Raw genomic sequence first — 26889 nt, forward strand, 5'->3', positions numbered from 1 at the left:
GCCATGCATTGCAAAGTACCCCAATATGCCATCAAATCCTGTTGCAGTTATGCATAGGAGGATTCAAGCCTAACCGTCTACTGGCATTTGAACATGTGGCTCGAGGGATTTTTTCCACTCGCTGCAGTTCACATTATCTTATGCAACTGACTTGACCAGATGAGGGGGCTCACAACCCTGACCTTGTGTGAGGTACACATCCGGCCCAGGCCTGGAACCTTCTGTCAGTACCATGACCGTTGGGTTCACGAAACAAATTATGCACAGGCCACAGTCACCTGCCCTCCGAGGTAGTCCAGATGAAGAAACACTTCGACAATAAGCTTTCAACCACAATTCTGTGGTAGCATGCAGATCTTTGTCAAGATCATCAACAAGCAAAACTAAGAAGGAGCCCAGGCTCCAAGGTGCCATGCAGATCTTTGTCTAGATCTGCTACACTCTTTTCCAAGCCAGCAACTAAGTACTGGAAGGAACAACTGCAGGACACCCGACTTCTAGGAACAAGCACACCCGACAATGACCATTCCACCTGGCCCACGTCCATTAAGTGAAGACAGACGTCCACCGCAACCCCCCCCCCCGGTGGCGTGTTAGTCCTACGTAAGCAGACCTTTTATGATGTGCGGTGGGTGTGCAAGCGTGCCAATGGAATGACAGCGATACAAGGGATGGATCACCCTGATAATATTTCCACATGGTCTGCACCTATGAGGACGAGTGTCACACCTGCGCCAGGTAAACACCCTGGGCGGTGGAGACAAGATGTGTGTTCATTCTTAGAGACCAGAATACAGCAACACTTCATCAAGCATTTAATGAACTTACCTACCTCTCTATGGTAGGTGCCCTCCTCCGTAACAACTGTGGTGTCCCTTGCAATATAAAAGGAGAACCGAGCTATGGGAGGCAGGGGATAAACACCAGACCAGATCTACTTCAGGATAAGGTTGGAAACTTGGCAGAACTTATATAGGAGCAACACTACACTTTCCGTTCCCAAAAGGACTTGAAGATCTCTATCCACCAAATCAACTACATAAAAGCAGTAGTAGTGTGTTATGCAGCCATGTGGCCCGAACCTGGGTGTCCTCTCTACACTTCTCCCCTTGAGATTGATCCACGCTTTGCACCCCGTCTACAAATCGGCAAGGGATGTCTCCAGTCCTTAGTGTCTCACGTGTGTTCTCCCTACGTGTGATGGCATCCTTGTTTATGTTCAACTGGTGTTCACCGTGGTACTAGAGTTTTCACCAAGGGCTCTATGTACACCATCACTGGTGACTCCAAGATGATGACTTTCTCCTGGTTGTCTATGTCTCGCCATCTGGTGGTGTTCGCTACTCACCGACCTATTGTGGTACTAGAGTTTTTTTGTATTTTACCTTCTGACTTCTATAAAGTTAAGGCGCACAATTTGCATGCTCTCAAAAAAGAAGTTTGTTAGGCATTTATACTTTCACTTTAATCCTCTTTGAGTCTCTTTTTATCTAAGTTCTATAAAGAAGGGTTATTTTTTGCCTATAAGAGGGTAGGTTGCACAAGCTCTGCATATTGCACAATATATAACAAGGAAAGAGAATCTCGAAACTTCTACAGTAGGTTGCCTAATTCATCCACCACCGCCATCAAATATCCAACCACTTGTTAGATTCTCACCTCGTATCCACCATTGTGCTCTTTCTCGAGATATAGTCTTGTCTATTACTCAACCCTAGGGGCTCAAGCTTGGACAATATCGTGTCTAGTAATACCTAGTTACCTGTGGTGATGTCCTATTAGTAAAATAAAATCATGTGCGGCAACATAAAAGGTACCCGCAAAATTGTCCTTATCAATTGAAGGCATTAATTTGAACAATCATTTCTTATTTTATTAGAAATTCAAGTACATATACGGGGCATCCATATTTAATCAACACATCCAGATCCCCCGTAAAAGAACCTGCCTGAATCAATGTAAGATATAGGATAGCATCTTTTGGGGTCCACACGAAATGGAAGATTTGTGTTCACAAGATGATCATGGCCATTGGCATCAATTAGTTTGATATTGTCGAAGGACGCAGCATTGCCACTGGCTGGAGCGTAGCCACTTCCCATCGGAGGACTCGGTTGTGGCTTTTGGTGAGACACATAGCCGCCAAAACTAATCTCAACTTTCCTATTAATAAGTCCTCGAATCAAGGATTTTGGAAAATAGCCAACGGGTTTGATACCACCGTTTAATCCATAATGGATGTGCCAGTCACCAGAAGATTTAACCTGGAAACATAAATAACAACTATTTAAAGCATTCTTGAGAGCATTCAGTTTGATAAACTTATAAAAATCTCACTTATAAGAGAATTAATGAAGCCATTACATATTTGGATAGTCATATCACAAAACTACATATGCTTTAATCAATCAATATTCATTTCAGTTGATGGAGTCTGACAGACTGGGCCTAGTTGTAAGCAACATAATTATTATTAGAAGTTATGGTGACTAATAGACATAAAGTTGCTGTCACAAGTGCTAATTAAGTAGTGCATTGCCAGTCGTAGTGGATTTGTAACTTTATGGAGCGACAACCTAAAATTTGTGTCAGTCGCAGTCAGGAATAGATTTTTACAACATAACATGCATGCCATTCTCCAAAAATATGTTGCATCCCACCCTACCAACCATGAGCCAATATACAATGATAAGAATTTCTTGTATGTCATTATAGGTCGGTCCAGCAAGTACAATTACCAAAAGCTTTATGCGAGACTTTGAACATTGCTGAGTTCACAGGGTTGGTGCAGGACTCAACAATGTTCATAATAGTTTGATTCCGGCTAGTTCTAGTTTCCAACTCATTTGAACACCTTAATATAAATATAAAAACACCAAGGTAAATGCACTGCTCCCCTTCCCCATCCCAAAAATAAATGCAAGAGGACAAATAATCTAGCTAGAATTTGGGCAACATGTTTACCTTGAAAACTCTTATTGTAATGTATGATTTTCGGCCGCGGATATCTGAAAATGGATTAATGATACTTCCCGGAGCTATACTCGATGATGTCTTTCGAAAGCCAGGACAAATCATGTCACTGCAACCCTTCGCGAGTGATCCACCACTCTGTCATAGCAATATAGAAAACATGTTACAATCTTTTGAGTCTTGCATAATTTTTTGGTATACATTACGCCCTCCATTTCATAATTCTTCTTGGTTTAGTTCACCAAGATAAGTATTGTGGAACGGAGGGTGTAACATTTATGATTTTCATAAAACTATGCATTAATCATTTTAAAAATCCACAATCATGTTTCTAGGGGGGAAGTAGTACCAAGTCTTGGCTACTATGTTTCCAATGAGACATATCCCTAATTGTCCTTAAGGTTAAGTGTGCCTTTAAACCGTTCACTTTGTCCTTTCTATACTCCCTTGGTTAGACACTTTGTTTGCTTTCAACCTTTTAGTGGTACTGACCAAAGGTGAAGACCTCGCTTTTTAAATATGTAGTAGGAGCTTTTCCTAATATTTCAGGGCCAAAAGAAGGCATTGTACCTAAAGTTTTTGGATGTGATAAAGATCACTTCAGTATGTGAATTCATTTTACAGTGAAAGAGGCATACATATTGTTGACGGAATAGCTAATCCTACTTATGGGTCCCACATAGTCCTACATGGTATGCATGGTGAAATTTTGAACTCAAGTAGTCAACAAAAGTCTAAGAAACTAGTCGTGGCCAACAAATCAAAAGTAGGAAATAATAGCTAGAAGAAAAATTCCCAATGTGAAGAGCCAGTAGAGTGGAACCTTTAAGTGGATGGATATGTGGACTAGTCCAGCATGGAACATACTCCACGCCTCTTCCCTATTTTACCACAGACTAGTAGACAAAAATTTACAATTGTATCCCTTCTACCTATCGACCACCACAATAGGTAGCCTTGGCCATTTGTCAACCACCCATAAACTTTGTAAGCCCTCCGTGAAGCATGTAACCATCCACACGCACTTCACTAGAGCTTAGGGGTAGATGTAGTCCATAGAGCCCTTTACAGCTCGAAGTGTCGAGACAGACCCGAGGGACTTGAAAGACTCGGACATTTCGAGTGTATGGAGCTTGGAGGTAGACTTGTCTTTGAACCGAGTCACCAATCAAGCATTTCTCTCATCTAAGGGAGGATCAAGGAGGCCTTATATTTTATCCCATTAGCTATTCTAGACACTTCCATTTATCGCATTTGCAACACGAGATTAAGTTGGGATCCAAGGATGCACCAAACCTATTCAAAAGGCATCAATGTGTGAACCTTTTATTGGTGTAGGATGGCCTCCTACTACACACCTTGCTAACTTTACATCACAAAAACTAATGACAAGATAGCCCATTCTTCTACTATTTCCATGCCAATGACACATATAGTTCGTGAATGTATAGTAGTGCAATGAACACTTTGAGGCAATCACTCCTAAATGTATATCTTCAGTACAAATTATTACTAATATACACTAAAGAGTTCACTGAATGAAACTTACAGTCCAATATGTGTAGAAATGGGTATGTGAATCTTTGTAGAACCTCGGAAAAATCTGCATAAAATTCACTAGTGTTCACATTGATGCCCAAAATATGGTAGTCTTATGTAGTGATGTATTTACAATGCACAAACTTCTTTAAATTATGCCATGTATATTTGAATTCGCATAGTATAATTATTTTTTCAATGCGCTTCTTATAAGTGCTCTTATTCCTGATGATTTTTCACAATATTTTATATTATTTAGAAAAATTTGCACATTAGATTTGTTTGTGTCCTTTATTTTGGCGAGAAAGTTTACATACACATATAACATCATTGCTTGAGAAACAAAATAGTCCTAACTAAAATGTTCTACAATAAATTATTGATTGGGTTCTGTGGAGTACAAAGAGCATATTACAATAGTTCCTTTTATTTCCTTAGTTGTTTAATGATTAATAAACTAAATCAGTCCAATCAACTTGTGTCTCTCCAGCCTAGATGTAACTTACACTCCATCCAACTTGAAATCCACTAGCTTAAGATGGTTTTCCATCTCCTTTGTTCACAATCCAAATTCCAGATGCAATTAATTGGCTGAGTTGTAAATTAAATCCATATACATCAATTGTAGCCTCAATGCCATAATAGTTCTCAGCACCACCTCGAGGAGTCCACACATGACTCGTGATCTATCAAACATAGTCTAAGGGTCAGGGATGCATATTAAGTTATGTTTGGAAATTAATAATTGAAGTAAATAAATACAATAGACACATGGAACTCACATAAGAGATTACTGAATTTTGATCCGAGGCAAGATTTTCACTAGTATGGAAAATCACTGGATGAAGAACAGAGGGCCATGGCATTGATGAGTTTCCTTGCTTCAAATTATAAAAAGGAAGAAAAGTCAACTTATGAAGAATGTAAATCATGATTATTTCAATATTGAATATGTCTCAACCTAAATAATGGGAGTAAAGTGTAACACATACCTCTGTAGGGGAAGATTTTCCTGTAATTACATTAGCGAGAAGTAGCACATACAACACAATATGTTGAAGACAATTCTCAATTTAGATGTCAAGAGGAAAACAATTTTTTGTGCTTGTTTGCTTTCCACTAAGGCCCTTCTGCCCTTCTTTAAATAGTGTAAAGCATCCCAATGTGTATGTAGGAGTAGGTGAGGAGGGTGCAAATATCATGAGAAAAATAAATGTGCCACATTTAAAAGCTAATCTTATACGATGAATGTAGCGAATAAATGAGTTCATTCAATGGAAAATATTGAAGGCAAATATTCGCTTTAGTAGACAAATAAATGAGGATCATTTGAAAGCAAATATAGTACAAAGTATACACAGCATATACATGGAATCAGTTTAGTAAAAGGGGTAATCTATATATAAATGACAAAATAATGAGAAGCATTTAAAAGTCAACAATAAATATAGTGATTAAGAAAGTAAATGTGTATCTAGCTAGGAACTACTTAAGAAAGGGCAAATCTAAATATTAAGAAACTGAAGGAAATATGCCCTAGAGGCAATAATAAAGTTTTTATTTATATTTCCTTATATCATAATAAATGTTTATTATTCATGCTAGAATTGTATTAATCGGAAACTTGATGCATGTGTGAATACATAGACAAAACAAAGTGTGCCTAGTATGCCTCTACTTGACTAGCTCGTTAATCAAAGATGATTAAGTTTCCTGACCATAGACATGTGTTGTCATTTGATGAACGAGATCACATCATTAGGAGAATGATGTGATGGACAAGACCCATCTGTTAGCATAGCATAATGATCGTTAAGTTTTATTGCTATTGCTTTATTCATGACTTATACATATTCCTTTGACTATGAGATTATGCAACTCCCAAATACCAGAGGAACACCTTGTCTGCTATCAAACATCACAACATAACTGGGTGATTATAAAGATGCACTACAGGTGTCTCTGAAGGTGTTTGTTGGGTTGGCATAGATCGAGACTAGGATTTGTCACTCCGAGTAACGGAGAGGAATCTCTAGGCCCTCTCGGTAGTGCACATCATGATAAGCCTTGCAAGTAATGTGACTAATGAGTTAGTTGCGGGATGATGCATTACAGAATGAGTAAAGAGACTTGCCGGTAACGAGATTGAACTAGGTATGAGGATATCGACGATCGAATCTCGGGCAAGTAACATACTGATGACAAAGGGAATGACGTATGTTGTCATCGCGGTTTGACCGATAAAGATCTTTGTAGAATATGTAGGAACCAATATGATCATCCAGGTTTCGATGTTGGTTATTGGTCGGACATGTGTCTCGGTCATGTCTACATAGTTCTCAAACCCGTAGGGTCCGCACGCTTAACGTTCGATGACGATTTGTATTATGAGTTATGTGTTTTGGTGATCGAAGATTGTTCGGAGTCCCAGATGAGATCACGGACATGACGAGGAGTCTCGAAATGGTCAAGAAGTAAATATTAATATATTGGACGATAGTATTCGGACACCGGAATGGTTTCGGAGTTTTTCGGATATTTATCGGAGTACCGAGGGGTTACCGGAACCCCCCGGGGAAAGTAATGGGCCACATGGGCCATAAGGGGAGAGAGAGAGGGAAGCCCACAAGAGGTGGTGCGTGCCCCCCCCATGGGTAGTCTGAATTGGACAAGGGAAGGCGGTGTGTCCCCCCTTTCCTTCTCCCTCTCCCTCTCCTTCCACCTTTCCCCCTCCAAAAGAATGAAAGGGGGCCGACTAGGACTAGGATTCCTAGTGGGTTTCCCCCCACTTGGCACGCCCCTAGGGCCGGCCTCCTCCCGTCTCCTCCTTTATATACGAGGGCAGAGGGCACACCAAAGAACATCAATTGTTTCTTAGCCGTGTGTGGTGCCCCCCTCCACCGTTTACTCCTCCGGTCATATTGTCGTAGTGCTTAGGTGAAGCCCTGCGCGGATCACATCACCACCATTCACTACAAAAAAAGACACATCCGTGACATTTTGGGCCGAACGAAATTTTTTCTATCATAATTATGACACTTCTATGACGATAATTGTGACAAAACCCGGTATCATCATAGATGTGGTGGGGTCCTACCTCTATGAAAAAAATTCATGACAGAAAATGGGCTTTTCGTCCTGGGCGGGCCGGAGACGCAGCGGCATGACATTCTTAGGGCCGTCCATGACGGAAAAAACCATGGTAGAAGCGAGGGCGAGGAAAATATCGGGGTGTTCCCGGGTACGATGGGTGGTCGGGGCCGAGTGATGTGTGTTTCTCTCGTACAGGCACACGCGTGGGTGCGAGGCATTGGGATCTAACCGAACCCGAGTGAGGCATTGGGCTCTAACTGAACCCGAGCGATTGCACTGCAGGCTACGCGTTACTGAACCCGAGCGATCGATCGATAGCTGTTAACTGAACCCGATCGGGCGATTCCTTTGCTAGTGCTGCTAACTGAAGCCGATCGATGTTGCCTCTGGATGAATAGTGAGCGTTGCAGTGGGGGGGGGGGGTTGGATGAACAGTTCCCGGCGGGGGTGGATGATTAGGACCCCGTGGTGTTGCTTCTGGATGAACAGGACCCCGATCGATCGAGCAGGTTGGGGCTAGATGAACAGGACCTCGTGGAGGGCAGGATGAACAGGACCACCCCGTGGAGGGCAGGATGAACAGTAGATGGTGGAGGGCTGGATGAGCAGTAGCCCGTGGAGGGGTGGTTGAACAGGAGCCCGTGGAGAGGGCTAGTTGAACAGTAGCCGGTGGAGTAGCACGCGGTGGAGGCTGGATGAACAGGAACCCGTGGCTGAACAGTCATAGGTGGAGGCTGGAGGGGGTCGACGGTGGATGAACAGTAGCCCATGGAGGCTGGAGGGGGTCGACGGTGGAGATGAACAGTATGCCGTGGAGTCCCGTTTTGCGGTACGCCACAGCCCTCCCAATGAACAGGACCCCCGTTTCGACCGTAGCGCTCCAACACAAGTCCGTTTCCTCCGTTTTGCGGTATGGCACACCCCTCCCGATCAACAGGACCCCATTTCAACCGTAGGAGGTCCGTTTCCTCCGTTTTGCGGTACGCCAGACCCCTCCCGATGAACAGGATCCCGTTTTGAACATGGTCGGTCGAACACAAGGCCGTTTCCTCTGTCCTGCAGTACGCCAGGCCTCATTTCCATCGGCTCTTCCATCCAAGCCCTCCCGATGAACACGATGATGCATTCCGTTCTGACCCAGCCGGTTGGATCCCCATGAACACGACGAAGACGATGTTTCTCCATTCCGACCCAGCCATGTACACGAGCCCTGGCCATACGTACGCGCGAGTAGGCATTCGAGACCCCGCCCGCATGTACGTATGTGGCCGTATTTACTTTATTGCACCCTGGCCGTTGTACGTACGTGTACATGCTACGTGCGCACATCTACTACGACACGTGCGCGCATCTACATCGACCAGTATGTACGTACATGTTCGCGACCAGAATGACAACACTACGTATGCTTCGACCAGGTGGGTCCCAACTGTCAGGCACTTCCTTGCGTGCGAAGATGTAGCTGGTGGGTCCCAGCAGTCAGGGGGGTGAATCGTTTTTTTTTGCCCAGACGCACTTCCTTGCATGCGAAGATGTAGCTGGTGGGTCCCAGCAGTTAGGGGGAAATGTTTTTTTCACGAAATACGGTGGCCCGTCCAGTGGGTCCCCGCTGTCAGGTAGAGGAATATTTATTTTGCGCGTAATAAGGAGGCACTTCCTTTCTTCGGCCGTGGACCCAGCTGTCAGCCTCTACACGTACAGTCCACGTCTGATGAAAGCCGTTCCTTGACCACGTTGACCACGCCGCGCCGAGAGCACCAGGGCGGTGGACGACGACGAGGCCTAGGAAGGGGATGGCGCGGAGCCAGGGAAGACGCGGCAGTGGATGCCCACGCGTAGAGGAGTATGAGGGTTCACTGGTTCGCTATGGTGTGAGGCTGCCGTCGCCGCAGAATAACAGGGGGTGTGGGTGAGTAGAGGGATGGCCTGGCCAGCGGTGGGAGTAGTAGGGGCAGTGAGGCCTCCGCCGCATCGCAGCCGATCACGGGAGGCAGGAGCACGAGGCATGACCGGCGCTGGTTTAGGCGGCTGGAGCAAGAAGACCAAAGGTTGAAGAAACACTACGACCGTTGGATGGACATCGTACGGTCAATGGAGCTAGAACTTGCATATTGACTAAGTTGACAAAGCCCTCCATCCTCGTCAACTTAGTAGGCCCACAAGTCAGCCTGCCACTATACTGGGTCCCAGCTAGCAGGGGGAGTATTCATTTTTTTGTGCGTAATAAGGAGGCACTTCCTTGCGTGCGAAGATATAGCTGGTGGGTCCAAGCTATCAGCGGCGTTAAAGTTTTTTCACAAAATACAGAGACCCTTTCGGTGGGTCCCAGATGTCAGGTGGAGGAATCATTATTTTGCACGTAATAAGGAGGCATTTCCTTGCGTGCGGCCATGGACCCAGCTGTCAGCCTCTCCACGTACATTCCACTTCAGATGCATTTTGGTCGTTGACCACGTTGACCAGGCCGCGCTGAGAGCACCAGGGCAGTGGACGACGGCGAGGCCTAGGAAGGGAACAACACGCAGGCAGGGAAGACTCGGCAGTTGTTTCCCACGCGGAGGGGAGTACGACTATACGAGGGTTTACCGGTTCGTCTGTCGTCGCCGGAGAATAACATCATGTGTGGGTGAGTAGAGGGATGGCTAGGCCAGCGATGGGAGTACGGTGGGGCGGTGAGGCCTACGCGGTAGCACAGCCGGCCGCGGGGAGGAGGGAGCAGGCAGTTCCGCCGGCGCTTGTTTGAGCGGCTGGAGTAGGAAGAGCAGAGATTGAAGAAACACGACAGTCGTTGGATGGACATCCAATAGTCACTGCTTGTGCGTCAACCTTTTTTTCGGAAAGCCTCAAATCTGTGGAAAACATCATACAACCCATCTGCCATTATTTCTAATAACTTACAGGCCATTGGCTAATTCTTAAGGTTTATTTTGGAGCCCATATTCTTTTTGTTAGCATTACAGCCCATATTGTGGCCACGGTTAAAAAATTATACGAAATTTTGCATATTTCGGTGCGGTCCGAGCTGTTCTTAATCCCGAAATTTTGAGTCACATTCAAACTGATTTTAAAAATAAATGTATATCAATATAAAATCCAACAAATTGTCCACGCATAAAAATCAATGCAATTTAAAATCTCGAAATGAAAAAAACAAATTTGAAACTAATTGCCGGTTTGATGTGTTTTAAAAATGTACAGCCCATTTCTCATTACTGATAGGCCATTTTCTCGGCCAGCCGAATGAAGCTCTCCACGTCTTGAAAGATTTGTAGACCAATAGGCCCGACAAAGCGACTTACTTGGCAAATCACAAAAAGAACTGGGTTGTGGCAATGGACCCGGCTATCGGCCTCTCCACGTACAGTACTCTTCCGATGGAAGTCGGTCGTTGACCACATTGACCATGTCGCGCCGAGAGCACCAAGGCGGTGGACGACGGTGAGGCCTAGGAAGGCGACGACGTGGTGCCGGGGAAGACGCGGCAGTGGATGCCCACGCGGAGAGGAGTACGAGGGTTCACTGGTTCGGCTGCGGTGTGAGGCTGCCGTCGCCGCAGAATAACAGGGGGTGTGGGTGAGTGGAGGGATGGCCTAGCCAGCGGTGGGAGTAGTATGGGGGTGGTGAGGCCTCCGCGGCAGCACAGCCGGCCACGAGAGGCGGGAGCAGGCGGCATGATCGGTGCTGCTTTGGGCGGCTGGAGCAAGAAGACCAGAGGTTGAAGAAGCACTAAGGCCGTTGGATGGACATCGTACGGTCACTGGAGCTAGAATCGTTCATATTGACTAACTTGACAAAGCCCTCCATCCCCGTCAACTTAGTAGGCCCACAAGTCAGCCTCCCACTATGGTGGGTCCTAGCTGGCAGGGGGTATTCATTTTTTTGTGCGTGATAAGGAGGCACTTCTTTGCGTGCGAAGATATAGTTGGTGGGTCCTACGTGTCAGCGGAGGGAACGTTTTTTTTCACGAAATACAGAGGCCCTTTCGGCGGGTCCCAGATGTCAGGTGGAGGAATCATTATTTTGCGCGTAATAAGGAGGCATTTCCTTGTGTGCGGCCATCGACCCAGCTGTCAGCCTCTCCATGTACAGTCCACTTCCGATGGATGTCGTTCGTTGACCACGTTGACCACGCCGCGCCGAGAGCACCAGGACGATGGACGACGGCGAGGCCTACGAAGGGAATGACACGGAGCCGAGGAAGACACGGTCGTGGATGCCCACGCGGTGGAGAGTATGAGGGTTGATTGGTTCAGCTGCCATCGCCGGAAAATAACAGGAGGTGCGGGTGAGTAGAGGGATAGACAGGCCAGGGATGCGAGTATATGATGTGGCCGTGAGGCCTACCCGGTAGCACAGCCATCCACGGGAGGCGGGAGCAGGCAGTTCTGATGGCGCTGGTTTGGGCGGCTGGGGCAGGAAGATCAGAGACTGAACAAGCACGATTGTCGTTAGATTGACATCTAACGGTCTGGCGCTCGTAGAGTCGATTGTTGACTAAGTTTCTTTTTTGATAAACCTTGTGTACACATGAACTTAGTAGGCCCACAAGTCAGCCTCCAAATCTGTGGCAGACAACATAGAGCCCATTTGCTATTTTTTTAATAATTTGCAGTCCATTTGCTAATTCTTAAGTAATTTATTATAGCCCATTTTCTACCCAGGACCACGGTCAAAAAGTTCAACCTTATTTTGCATATTTCGGTGGAGTCCGAAATTTTGTAATCCCGAAATGATAAACATTTTTTAAGAACTTATTGATTTGCGAAAAAAATCATTTTGTTTTTGTAAGCAAATAAGACGTGGGACAATTGAGTTGGTTTAAGGGAAAACCAGTGGTAAAAAAATTAGCGCTAGGAGGGAAAACAACAACAAAAATAAGGATGTAAATATGAAAAGTGAATTTTATGTATTTTCAATATAATGATACGTGTATATGAACTAGTAAAACTATAGGTAGAGATTAGAAAACGGATGTAGGACATGCGTTTCTAGAGGAAAATAGAACTGGGCTGTGTGTTTGATTCAGTAAAAAAAGTGCATGCGGATGTTGTAAGACAAAATATAACTAACACTGGCGGGCCAGAGGCCAGTAGATACCTGCTGGATCTTTGTGCCCCATTGTCGTCATGGGCTGGGCCTGTTAAAAACAAAACCAAGCCTGGGCAGTCTACAGCCCAGTTGAAACTTGCTCGACCAGAAAAAACAATATACGTGCTCAATAAATGAGAGAATTCTGCAAGTACAGACTGATAACTGGGATGCAGCAGGGATATTGTTTTTTCATCGTGATAATAAGAGCATGCACTTGTTTCGAAAAAATTGGAGAACTGGGAATTTGAACGGTAGGTGCTTATGCTACCCATCAAATAAAAATCAGGTGTCTGAAAATTCGTTTCGAAACAAATGATTCAGCTTTATATCCACGTCGACCCTCGGCATGATGGTTGGAAGCAAATGCCAAGTTCATACCAAAAGATCGTTAACAACAATATCAACTTGCGGACGACAAGGTAGTACAAGTACCAATACCAAACTAACTTATAATCTTTTTAGTCCTGGCCCTAGTGTTCGTCTGGTAGAAAATCTTGCAGAGGACCAGCTCCCGCTCCTTCTCTTGCTCCAGGTCCCCGATGTGGTACTGGTGCATCACCCAGTTGGTCCTCTGCTAGCCGAAGTTCTTGTTGGTGTGCAGCACCAGAACCTTTTTGCTGCCCGTCTGCCGGCCGTTGACCATCACCGGCAAGGTATTGCCGGTGTTGTGCCACATCGCGTGCATGCCACACTCCGACTGTATCTTGCGACGCGTCCACGTGCCCCTTTTGAATGCCCTGGAATTGCGCTGGAAGAAATGCTTGCTTAGGCCTCAAGGTGCTCGATCAGCTCCTGATTCGTGGGATCAAACTTGACGCCAGCCAGTAGCACCAGCCAATCCCTCTTCGACTTGCATGGGTTAATTCCAGTTATATGGTACTCAATGTATGATCAATCGACTGTTTTAAGTGAATGATGAAAAATTTCGACAAATAAGTGGTACTCCAAATCTGAAGTCCAGAATACCCGAACACGCCGTCGGGATTCTTGTGTCACCTAACACGCAGCGTGTTGTCACGTCAATTCAATGTATGGACATGATGAATAATTTGACTGACGTATACTAGTACTGCTACTGTACTACTTACTAGTACGCACTTGAAGTCGTATTTAGTATATATATATATAGGAAAATGGTTGTGTACTCCTGTGAGTACGTACTCCCGCTCCTCATATAACATACAGATGAATCTTTTATACCTTTTTATTATTTTTAATATACTTCATTAGTAATTATTAGATACCCCAAAATGAGTTTCATGAAAAAATTCATGTGAGTCTATGTATTTTTAAATATTTACGTATATACTGATGTGTTTGTACGTGAAAAGGTATATTACAAAAAGTACGTCGCAGATGATATTTTTTGAACTAAACTCATATTGGGGTATCTTAGAATATTTAATGAAGTATATTGAGAATGGGAGTACATACTCCCAAGAGTACAAAAGAGGAGTCCTATATATATATACTGCACAACATCTCCATCATCATTAGCAGTACATCTTGCGCAAGTGAGTTAGGATGCACTTGATCCCGAAAAGGTATCTATCATTCAAACCAGAGGAGTGCTTCAAAATAACAACAGTACATAATATCCAACAAAAGAGGGTCGTGCTATAGCAGCAGAATACATGGCTCGGTCTAAATATCAGTACGAATCAAGTTGTGCATATATTGCTGTCGGCATGAACCACATCGCCGCATGTCGGGTTTGCAAAAGCCATCCATCGCATGGAAGCTTGATGCCTTTCACACACTGAAGATTATCTGGCAACAAGTTGTGTCGACGAAACTCTAGAAATGGTGATTCATCAAACCCATGGTATGATGTGTAAACACAGTCCCCCCTGGCGAATGGAAGTTGCATAGCACGGTAATCATCGCCGGTGATATGATTGATGATTGGTTGGATGATCGGATATTTGAGCCCGAGGAACATGGAGTGATTGCCGAGGCTATAAACCCGCCTCCAGTTGAATACGCCTGGCCCAACGGAGCTGGGATCATTCTCGAACACGGAGCATCCATAGCCATCAATGTCAAGAACCCCCAGGCATTGTACTGCATGTGGTTTGATGAAATGGTTTGGTCAATTTGGTACATGCAAATGAGCATCAAATGACCACCGTCAGCTGAACAAGCGATAAACCACCACCCATTGGCTGGTATGATTCCAGGTCCTGGAATCATGAAGGCCAGCGCATTTGCGTCTGCTGCAACAATTCAAATTGGAGAGCAAAAGGACAAAAATAAACAATCATGTTCAGAGTATGTGTGGAATTAAGATTATTATAACAGTGACACATATCATAGACAGAGAATTGCAATGCGATGGTCATAATCATACCCCAAGTTAAAAAAATAAGCCAATGGCTTTCATATTCTAGCAATATATCATGGTTCAAACATCATGTAACAATGAGAGGAAAACAGATATGACAGGGCCTACTCATATTCTACCATAGCACTTACTATAGTTATCATATCAACTCTAAGCAATAACATGCGTTGTTATAAAAATCCTGGAAATGAGAGTAACATATAGCAATCATGAGGTTATACTCATAATATCTATTCTAACAATCATTAGATACCAATTGTTCTCATATCAACTCTAACAATAACATGTGTGGTCATAAAAATCTAGGAAATGAGAGGAACATATAGCAATGATGTGGTTATAGACATACTATATATTCTAAATTTGTAACAATGAACAGGTAGTCGTATTCTTAAGGTAAAGATGAGATGTGACAGAACAATTACACGACGATAGATTCCACCAGTATAGTCAGCCAATCTGTGTGTCGACCGCATAAACGATGCCATCGTGCACTATAACATCAGACAAAAGTGTTGGGTAAAGAGGATCAACGATGAGCCATAACCATGTATGGCGAACGGATTCCAGATAGACTAATCCCATGTTGCACACGGCAATGAGCTTGTAATCCATGTAGTCTTTTGATGGTGTGGGCACTTCGCAGATTACAACCTTCAGCAAACAAAGGTCGAGCCAAAAGCTCGACGAGTCTCGTGCGTAGTAGGCAGGAGTGTCCGATGGGCCGCGAGGCTCGATGGCGGCGGTATCCAAAGATGGAAGGGTGATCTCTCGCTGGGTGTAGATATTCACGAGACGCCATGGACTACTGGATTGGTGGATGAGGATGATCCAGTTGGCCTTCATGCTCGCCCAGTAGTGGCCGCATGTGGATGGGTAGTGGTAGCATGTCGACGGGCACCACGGCAACCTCCGTAGGATCGTCAAGTCGGTGTCTCGGCCACCTGCGAGGATTGGGCATTAGCAAGCAGGGTGTCTTGAAAAGAATTGGCCGGTTGCAGACGAGTAGACGGTACAAAGACACTGAGCATGCGGCCAGACGGAAGGTGCTGAGTAGGTCCATACGATTACAAATCTACTCCAAGAGAACATCGGGGAGGGAATTCCAATTGCGGCTCTGTGTGTCAGTCAGTTCTGCCATTGGGGTTTTCGGTGCCTGCGAGCCAACGCGGAAGTGGATTCGGGCAGGCGAGCGAAGAAGCTTCTCCTCGCGTGGCCGAGCAGTGAGCGGGGGGATATGGTACGCGCGAGCTACCAAGGAAGATAGCGTGGGCGGGCGAGCAGTGAGTGGGGGGGATGGTGTACGGCCGACGATGGGGAAGAGAGGGGGAAGAAGAAGAGAGGAGGAAGAAGAGTGGAAGATGGGGAAGAAATTGCATTAAATCTCAATTCTACTACTACTACCAGGATATACCGTCCTTCGGAGTGTAAATAGTTACACCGATGACATGTGGGTATACCACAAGAGGGCCCATATGTCAGTTAATGGAGGACAGAAGCGTGCTCTACTGGCAAGCATGATGGCAGTACTGGGTAAGGCTGATTTAGTAACACCAACACGCTGGTTCAGCTTCTTAATTAAGTGTCCCATCTGTTGCGGCGTGTATTGTCACTTCACTACGAAGACTAGTTGAATTGTTCTCTCTGACCGAGATGAGGAATAATGGATCGCGAAGACTTCCTTTCTACATTATCCCTATGTCGCTACGCTCACTTCACTCATTCTTCTCTGTACGTAGTCACTTGTTGAAATCTCTAGAAAGACAAACACTCCGTATTTGGGAACAGAGGGAAGATTTTACTCCGTATTTGGGAACAGAGGGAGTATCACCATATGGAGGGAACAGAGGAAGCTTGAAATATGAACATGTCAATGGGAGGGAGTAAACCACATGCATGCATGCATGCATGCATGCAACATGCAACACTCACACGTACACATGGACGCACGCAACACTCACGCACCCATGCGGCACACAGCACGACGCAACACACACGCTCACGCTCAAGTGCTCAACCTACTCCCTACGTCCGTGAAAGAATGTATGTATAGAGATTTACACATTAACCAGGGCATAATTAACGCCCAAAAGTAGCAGACTTATGTGTGCATGCGACCATTGAGAGAAGAAGATTAAATGAAGGTCGTTGCATGCTGTAATTAAGGATAGACATATAGCCTATACCTAGAGCACAAGTTGGTGCATTAGTGAATCAATATCGATTTAGATTAAAGGCTAAATGCATTGGAAGTGTAGATGTACTACATTCTTTGTTTTTAAGCTGATTTCTTTGCTCTGCCAACTGACAGGTGGGACCCAGAAACTAGGTGACAATTTAACCAGTCAACAAAGTGCCACGTCGACTATGTGGCCGGTCAGTAGGGTGCAATACGGTGCTCTATGATGAGCTAGTGATCGTATAATCACCGCAAAACTATATATAGTGACCGTAAAGAGAGTATTGTTACATATGTTCACCGCCAGTGTATTGTTCTCGTTTCAAATTAAGCCATATTAACCGGAAAGGACGCAGTATGGACTAGTACTAGTACTGCTTTGATGTGTCCCATCAACTCGCTGAAAAAGGAGAAGCTTGCTTACTACGCCTCTCCCTCGCCCATGCGCGCGGTGGTTCGCAGGACGAGGAGAGGGCTTTGACTACAGCGCCCTCTCCCTCGCCCTTGCCCTCGCGGTGGACGTGCGGCAGTTCAATCGGTGTCAGATTGCCAGAAGCATAATGTGTATTGTAGTATCATCATTGTTGGACCTTCCGAAGAGGCGAAGAGCCAAGTGCAAGGTTCACACGAGTACGAACTGTTGAACCTCCCGAAGAGGCAAAGAGCCAAGCGCAAGGTTTTATAGGAGTTGTCGTCCTAGTAGGAGCGTACTACAACTATAGCGAACAATGCTACTGTATGATGCCGCGACGTCACGTATATCCAAAGCGGTGCCACCTTTTTTCTCAAAGAGCATGTTGGAGCCCGTGCAACAACCACACAAGTTGCACGTACACATAACACATTTACTAGTAATAAATTCTAAAGGACAAATGCCAGTATGCCACACAAGTTCATCTCCAATTCATGTGATAAATTTGTGCACGACTAGTCTACATATATTCACAGCGCTACCATTCACAATTTACCGGACTGCACTTACAAGTTATAGATGGGCTACATGTCCTCCTCCAGGTTCCAGTCCCAGGTGTTCCTCATGGATGGCACGATCCATAGCGGTGGGCAACGGGAATCATTGTCGCAGCTTTCTAGTCCGGTTCCACACGATGGAAACTCATCCAAGCTGAAGCGGCATAAATCAGGAATAGCGTGTCCCAGCATGTCGTTCATCCGGCGGTGCGCACTGAAGACACAACCATGCTTCATGAATGGCAGGACTTCCGTGTCGTGCATGGAAGGTGGCATCCGCTTCACAATGGGGTAGATGTCCCCAATGAAAAGCGAGTACTCTCCAAGAGTGTTCCTCAGCACCCACGTAGCATCACGGGGGTCGAACTCGGTGCCGTTCATCTGGTACATGCGACATCTTAGATCTGGACACATGGTGACGTACATAGTCAAGGTCCATGCATAATAATGTTGTGCTCAAATATGGCGGTCAGTAATACTGTGCAGCAAATAGTACTACTCCGGTATAGAGGAAGTAAAATAACCGGCTTATTATATATAGCCATTGTTGGCTACATGGATGAGATAGTAAGACATGGAAAAACAAAAATGGTGGCAGCTAGTGGGTTCAAGTCTTCAAGGGCCTCGCTAGCTATACGCGTCCTCCAAGGTAAAAAGTACTCCTACTAGTACATAAGTAGAGTACTAGTACAACAATGAAAGAGAAGGCGAGAGGGTTAAAAATGGAATACCTGGGTAGATGGTGACGGTCCGATCATGGTAGATTGTGTGACCATGTTGCACATCAGTGGCACCATGTGTAACGACTGCTAAGATAGTTGATCCCAATATGCCAAAGTGAGCTACAAGGTTCCAGGTTAGATCGAATCGCGGACGCAAATGCACATCCAGGATCGGCGATCTTATTTTGATCGCGGGATGACTGGTCCCTGCAAAATAATGGAGTACCGTTAGGGATGCAAATGATGGTTTGTGCATTCCGTTTGTAATCTCTCGTACCGTAGGATGGAAACCAGATGAAACAAGTCCCCTGGCTTGTCTCCGCGAAGATGCGGCCTAGATGGCGCACGGCGTCTTCGAAGGTGTAGGGGTACAAATCTGTCGCCGCCAACATGCGCCAGCCTCTGTCGTTACTGCCTCTTGCATTGGTGGCAATCCTTATGTCGAACACCACGATGAGATAGTAATCATCGAAGCCGCGTCGCTTTGTCGGTGGGTTCGCAATTGCTATCTTCTTCAATCTCATGTAGGCATCATCATACGTATTCAAGCCTAGCCAGTCCGGAAGGCTGATCCCAATGGTGGAGAAGGGGCCTACCGGAACGGTCGCACTGCTGTGGATGTTGTGCAAAATGATGGTGGTATCCGGCCGAAGGTATGCAAGCCAATCTTCATTGGCACCGACCCAGACCTATATATAAGACGGTGGGCAGCGGAGAAATTATGGGATGGAAATGGAATAACTAAGTACTACATGATCAAACTCCATTACTGACCTGCTCATCGGACAAAATCCGACTACCTCTCAACATCGGCAACTCTAGCGGAGTCAACGTGCAACCATGGCCAGGGAGCAGTGGACTGTTCGAAGGATTGTCCCATAGAAGAACCTTCTCCTCGAGGACGCATGGAAGACCAACAAGCATGGCCTTTTCCCAAGCCATTTAAAGCACCGTCTTGAAATAGTTGGTGCAGGAAGCACCGAGTCTTGCGGCGGTGAGGACGTCGGAGCGGCATGCAATTTCTCCCAGAGGATCGTCGTCCAAGGTCTCCCAGCCCGACGAGGAGGAGAACCGCCTGGAGAATCCATGGGAGCAACGACGAACTGCCTTCTCTTCGGGGGGAGGGGAACTGGCGAGGAGGAGATAAGAGCGTAGTAACCGCAGGGCCTCGTCCCTTCCAACTATAGAGCGTAGTAAGCGAAGGGGTGAGGCTATTATTTACTACTAGTACTAGCATTATGGGACGTTATGGGATTGCATTATACTCTAAATAATAGCAGTAGTAAGAAATTTTTGGCACTAGCTAGTAGTTTTTGGCATGGATTAAGAAATTTTGGGTATGTTTTTGCTATTTTTTGTACATGCCAACTAGTGTCAAAAAACGTCTTACATTACGTAACGGAGGAGTACGTACCCATACTGTAGCAGTACTAGTACTACTTACTCAACTAGTAGTGTGAGGGTACTACTAGTGCTATGTACTGTACTTCTAGTATAGTGCACCAGTTTTGAACTCTTGAATCTTAGGGCCAAGGAGCTATAGTTGGAAGTGGAGGGTACTACTGTTCTCTAGAACCATCGATGTACTATTAATGCAGGGAAAGTACACCTGCGTAGTGGCCTAGTGGGTACTCTCGGTGCTCTATTCAGCCGCTCCTCTCACGTAGCTGGCCTACTCAGCCGCTCCTCTCACGCACACACTAGCAGCCTGTTTATCAGCGATGATTACTGTGGGGGCAGAACATTTGAGTTATTTGATACAGAGAGACTAGGCCTTTCGCTTCCATTTGGGGAGGTGTAATGGATCTCGTCGAACTTTGTTAGTAGTTCCTTCTTTATGAATGAGATGAAGCAAAGCTTTTGCCTCCGTTTCAAAAAAACACGTCAAGAGGAATTTCTTTTATAGTAGAGCCGATAATGGAGTGAAGTCCATGCGTGCAACGCCACAAGCTACAGAGTAGTAGTAGGGCACTTTACGTACAGAGCCATATTGCACAGTTCCCAATGCCCCGCCAGGCTTTTCCGGCTCCTCGGGCTTAATTGGGAGGTGCTAGTTTAAATATGCTACTAGCTGATGAGGAAGCTGCAAGCAAGGTGCGGCTAGGGCGAGCACGCGAGCCACGAGATGCTGGGAAGGAAAACCCGTTCACGTGGCTAGGCTATCCAGTGCACCCAGATTGTGGTGCGGCACGTCCGTTTGACTTCAAAACTCAAACTACTCGTGTAAAATATTGGCTCACAACAAAGTTACTATTTAAAAAAAAGACCGCCGTGCATTCAGCCGGATCGAACCCACAAAACGAGGTATACACTCCCGCGACTAGTAGTAGTACTCGTTGGAGTACAACGCAACCTAGAATTGCCTTTAGTTGCTAGTAGTACATTGTTCTTTAGGTTGGCCATAGTGGGGGTAACATAAGTGGTAACATGCACTTGGGACTAGCAAACATGCTTATGTGTCACATAATTAAAGAAGAGAGAAGTGTTAGAGTAACATAGGTAGATACCGTATCATGTTAAATGCTATGCTACTTTGTGTCATGCATGGCAATAAATATGATCATCTATGATACTAGTTTACGATACTGCACTATGGAGGTAGTATCATACACTAGTATCATACGCATGTTACTAGCATATGATACTCCCCACTATAAGTAGCCTTACAAGAAACCCCTAATAATGCAAGAAACCACTAATAATGCCAAGAAACTACTACCACTTGCATACGTGGTAGACTTAAGATAAGACAACCTTATAAACCATTGTACATGCTCTTACCAACCAGCCCTACCAAGAAACGACTACTCTACAAAGTGCCGTTAAAGGCACGTTTCAACCCATGGCCCTCTTTGGATACATTTGTTGTCAATCTAACCCTGCCATCCAAACACCACTTTGGTTAGAGTTAGTTCAGGGTTAGAATCTAACCTCTGACTTAGAGTATCCAAACAGGGCCCATGTCGCCCATTAAGTCAACGCCTTATATTCGACCGGGCGTTATGACTTGTGGGACCTACATGTCAGTCTACACAAAAATCCCTGAGTGACCTCCTACCTCCGGCCCGTCCACCTAGTCATCCTCGGCTACGGGACGCAGCTACCGCCACCGGCAGAAGGCTAGGTCAAAACCGCCGGAGGGTGCGGAGCCCATCTTGCGGCAGCCCGGATGCCAGCTCTGTCCGGCGCTCGCGGCCGCTAGCTAGCCAAGATAGCTCCGTCCAGCTGCTTGTCTGCAAGGTTTGCTAGCTAGATTGGCACGGCGGCGCGGCGGCTTGCTCGCGCGCATCGCGCTAAGGCCAGCCATTTGGCTCGAGCGAAGGCCAGCACAGTGGCTTGCTCGCTCGTGAGTCACGCTCGGGCCATCTTGCCTACCTGTGCGGAGGCCAGCGCGGCGTCCGGCCCGTCCGGCGGAGCGGCGGACAACTCGCTCATCACCGGTGCCACCGACGAACATGCATCAGTACTGTTTGAAGTAATGTTCAGGAAAAATAATGATTTGAGGGGGAATAACAGGATAGAAGGTCATATGTGGGTCCCTCGTGTCAACAGTGAAACAAAATGTGTTGGTTTAATCTACCTCGTCAGCAGGGACGTTTGGGCCAACCCTGTCATAAATGGGTTTAAATGAACCTAATCGGTAGGTAGTAGTTTTTCGCGTGGATTAAGAAATTTTTGGTATGTTTTTGCTATTTTTTGTACAATAGATTCTTCCTAGGGCTGGTTGAAAGTGGTAGTTTTTTGTTAAATACTCTACATATTGTAAGTAGGAGTGAAAGTTAAGCTTTGGAACCCAATAAGCAAGGCTAGTTACATAGTGCATATGTGTACATGATTGAAAGTAAATATCAACCATGAGTGACAAATATCTTGATGGAAAACTCGAAACTATGGAATACTAGGGAAAAAAATTGCATGGTTGGAAATACTAGCAATGTTCATGTGCGTTGCAATGAATCCTAATTAGAATAATACTTATTCACAAACTTGATACAAAACACTCTAATTTTTATATGCATATATCACTAGAGATATATTATGTTTCAATTAGAATATATTCCTTGGGCTGTTTTGGTGAGGTCAGGGAGGGATGTAGTTGGTTTTAAGATACTAATTATGGGTTTTTTCTGCAAATTGGTAGACAAGTGGGATGTTTGTGAGAAAAGGCAACAACTTACCTAACAGTCGTTAGATGTAGATCTAATGGTCACAAACGATGGATGGAAGGCACACCATCATCACCAACTTAGTCTTCTGTAGGAGTACTAGCAAGATCTGTGCATTGCACGGAACATCAAGATGCATTTTTTTTATAAAAACACTCGTTGTGATTGACCCATGCGGGAGTAATCCCATGTGTAAAAACTAATGATATCTCGAGAAATAGGAGATAAGGTGAAGAGGAGTGGGGCATGGTGGTGATTGGTGGTCGGACTGAGCGGAGGCATGGGGATTGATGACGCTGGCAGCGGCCACCAGGCCAGTTTGTTCCAGAGGCTTCCTTTCTTAATTGCTCAACAATGAGGTTGTTGGAGATAAGGATGAACGAGTGAAGGCCTTGTCTGCAAATGTGGATAGGGGTGCGGGTATCTTTTAGTTTAATTTCCATCAGTCAGATATAGATCAGAGGGTCTATATTGCAAGATGGCACGCGTACCATCATCACCAACTCAGGTTTTTATAACAGAAGAAATATAAGTATGGAGATACAAACAAATTATCGATACTTGTTTCCGTAAACTAGCATCTACATTCTATTCAACGCCTCAGCATGTGAGGCCTTAGCACAATGACTTCTCGACTATGTAAAACAAAGGTTTTCCCGTCGCCGATAAGGAGGGGGTGACGGTGGCGCGCTTTTTGGCTTGCTCTAGTCCTAGTAGTCATACTAGGTGGTCTAAGCACGTGTAGATCTACTCTTTTTCACGTCTCGTGTTCGCCGTACTGCCACGAATGTTGACGAATAGACGGTAAGTTATTCACAGGGAAACCCTTGTTGAGCGTGTTTGCGAGAGAGAGAGAGAGAGAGAGAGAGAGACGGTGTGCGTGTGTGATATGTCTAGAGACTGAGGCAATGATAACAGATTCTTTGTGTCTATGTGTGTGAGGATAGAGAGAGACATGTACATGGGGCTTTGTGTTTTGTAACGTGGAGACACATATACATAATTAGAGAGTGTGTGAGATACACATGCGTACATGGGGAGACATGAGGATCCAGATTAATGGGTGTTTGTGCGTGTCTGTGTGTGTTTGTGCACGTGTTTGTGTGTGAGAGGGAGTGTGTGTATGTGGAGTAGAGAGACCACTAATGATGTAAACCTAGTATAAGGGAAGGGGGAATGGTGTGACATGTGTAGTAGCGGGATAGCATGGGTGCGGGGGGGGGGGGGCAGACTATTTGGAAGAGACATCGATTGTGTGTGGGAGAGGGGTGTGAGAGAGAGAGAGCTAGCGACGGAGAGAGAGAGAGAGAGAAGGGGCGTTTGTGTCCATAAATGGCGTATAGATAGGGAGACAATGTTGATGTTGTTTGAAATTGGCCTATGTACGGAGACGCAAGGGAAGCGAGTCATTGTGTGTGTGATAGGGACTTCATGAGATATCTAGAATAGATGGTGTAGAGAACAATGTGCGAGATCGAGAACGATGATACATTAGGGAGCTATGGAAAGAGTCACGACATATATGTATATAGGGAGGAGCTGGGGCGGGTCCGCATGTGGGAGAGATAGAAAGATGAGAGTGGTGCACAAGGAGACAAAGTGTGCTTGTTTTGCAGTGGGGGTGGTGTGTGAGGTGAGTGTGCGAGAACCACATAACTAGGGAGATAGAAGTTTGGGGGCGATGTTTTGTGTGTATGGGAAAGATACACTCTACATAGTACGTGTGCTTGGGAAAGAGAGATGCCGGGAGACCTAGCTAGAGAGTGGGGGAAGAGATGTGTGCATGCCCAAGAGATAATGTGATAGAGACCTATATTGGGGTCCGGACTTTAGAAGAGAGAGGGTGTTAATGTGCTCGTGTGTTGGTGTTTGGGGGAGAGAACGACTTCTCTATGTGTGGGGGGTGACGAGGGGGGTTGCTTCAGATAAAGAGTGAGGTGTCTATATTTGAGGGACTCTAGCGTAATTGAGATATACATGGTCAATAGTGTGTGCACTCAAGGTTGATCAATTTGTTTCACAGTTTGGACTATGAGATAACGATACTTTTGAACATGTGTGATATACTTTGATGTACCAGAATTACAAACCTAAGATTGGAATTTTGGAATTCGACTCCATCATTAGCTTTTGTAATTCATTTAAACAGAGGTACATTTTTAAGCCAGGATTTCGTGATTTCAAATTCATATAAACCTAGAGATATATATATACGGGCATGTTCAAACTTTATAATCATCCACTTTATTCATACACATACACATTTTTGCTTTTCTCATCATATTTAGGATAAACACATTTGGAATTTCATTTGAATTGGACCATATGATGGTATTTGCTTGTAGTAGCTCAATGATCCATATTTGAATTGAATGGACAATCTAAGTTTCGAGTTGGAGACATTGATTTTCAAAACTTGCACTTTTTTGCTTGCAAAACAAACAAATTTTCGGCCATGATATCATAGTCGGCCGTACAAGAGTGGAATATAATTTCAGGCGCCAAAAGCTTTCAAACTTCCCGGTCGCATCAAAATATCTCGCGCTCGAAAGTTTAGCCCTGCGATATTCCTATTTTACCCCTGCCACATGAATGGAAAAGGCTTGCTTTGGTAACTCCAGTTTCCCCCCTCTTTGCCCCCAACATTCTTCCCTAGAGCCCCTCCCCTTCCCCTCCACGACCCCCCCAACCACGGCAAGCCACCGAATCTAGTCCTCCGCCACAGCGGTGGACCTCACACCCCGAAGGATCTACCTTCCGCACCTTGGAACCCCCAACTGCCAACTTACCACTTCACCGGAGCCGCTTCAGCGACTGGCTTGTACACCGCTCCAGATCTCCTTCACCGCCATCATGGTCCACCGCACCGGATCTGCTTAACCGGTGCCCTTGTCCACCACAGTGTAGGCCCTTCACTGACTCCCTCATCCGTCCCTTCGCTGGCCCTTCATACAAGCCCTCGTCCGCTGCAACAGATCCGCCTCACCGAAAGCACTGTACAACGCGCCCGCCGAAGCCTTCGTCCACTCCACTAGACCCGCTCCATAGACGCCATATTCCACTCCATCGGCCCTGCTTTACCGACGCCGTAGCCTCATCAGGTTTTTTCGATCTGTACTCCTTCAGTTTTTCTCTTTATCGTGCAACTGTTCACTTACCACAGATGAGCTTTCTTGTATGTCGACAGGCACCGCAACCGTAGCACCGGAGCCACTTCAGCGACGGCGACAGCCGGCCCAAACTCAACCGCAACACGAGCACCATCGACAATCCTTAGCTATCAAGTATGCCAACGATACCCATACGCCATCGAGAATCAGGTACTATTATCCAACGGCCGGCGCCTACGTTCACTTTCTTAGCATAAGCACCGCACCTTTGAATTTCTTCAAGGCATCATTCAGTTTTTCATGAGATGCATTATTCTGCTTGCACCTGTAGGGCCATACTTCTGGAAGTGAACATGTTACATGTGCTCAATTACATACCAGTGCACATATAGTTAATAATGTACTTCCTAGATATCACTGCCTACTATTTTACTACTTGCATGCTATATTTATGATAATGGTGTTGTTCTGATGCCACCTATTGGTTCCATCAGACTTCTTCATGTTCTCTATGCTTAACTACACATTAGCAAACTAGCATGTGGTTCCGCTGGTTTTTGTTCGTTTTACCCTACATTTTCTGATTCTAGCTATTACATCACTGCTACGAGCCTTTGTTCATTACTTTTTGTGTGTTCTTGATCTTCCCAAGTTGCATGACTAATTTGATGCTTCTGTTAATTATGGAGCTGCCAACCCCATC

The 26889-nt window shown here is 45.4% G+C and overlaps 1 pseudogene; it reads right to left on the reverse strand.

Annotated features, from left to right (window-relative positions):
- Positions 1-1910: 1910 nt before the first annotated feature.
- Positions 1911-26889, reverse strand: part of LOC125532762 — a 63404-nt pseudogene continuing 38425 nt past the window's right edge.

The sequence above is a fragment of the Triticum urartu genome, chromosome 1 (genome assembly GCF_003073215.2).
Source record: "Triticum urartu cultivar G1812 chromosome 1, Tu2.1, whole genome shotgun sequence".
Taxonomy (NCBI): Eukaryota; Viridiplantae; Streptophyta; class Magnoliopsida; order Poales; family Poaceae; genus Triticum; species Triticum urartu.